We start from the raw sequence: 653 nt of genomic DNA on the forward strand, positions 1-653 counted from the left end.
CATTTGGTGAAGCCTTTATTGGTAGTTTGGTACATTGCATCCACCAATTTAGAAATAATGGAAGTTAATTAGAGGATTGAATGGGCAAGCTGCCTGAAAACTGGGGTATACTCTTTGGGCCCATATTTGAAGTATTATCTATCACTCCATTTACTTGCCCATCCAACAGGGTGCATCATTCACTCCATTGTTGATAAAAAAGGTCCAGCTTGTTGACCTAACATTAAAACTGCATGGACCAAACTAATTTGGATTAATCAAGTGGTCAGTTGATTCGTTTATTTAAATAAATATTTGGGGTTTGAATCACGCTTTACATATGCAGTAATTTATTGATAAGTGGCAGATCTTTAAATGAAACTCAAATATGCGACGAATTAGTTTTTGATCTGTCGGACTGGAAGATACTGTAGACAACAAAAACAAAATGCATGGACCATGTAGTCTTTGTTTGTTTCCACAGACATGTTATTACTATTATTTGTTTTTTTTTTGCACACAAAAAAATGGTAAAAGAATCTAAAATTTTAATCACTATGTATCTTTTTATAGTTTAAAATTTGCAGTTGAATCTTTGTATTAAATAGAAATGTTTAAATTAGATATTTTCTAATTATTTTTTGTTAAAAAAATAAATTTTTTAGAATATTCAT

The sequence above is a fragment of the Arachis ipaensis genome, chromosome B06 (genome assembly GCF_000816755.2).
Source record: "Arachis ipaensis cultivar K30076 chromosome B06, Araip1.1, whole genome shotgun sequence".
NCBI classification, from domain to species: domain Eukaryota; kingdom Viridiplantae; phylum Streptophyta; class Magnoliopsida; order Fabales; family Fabaceae; genus Arachis; species Arachis ipaensis.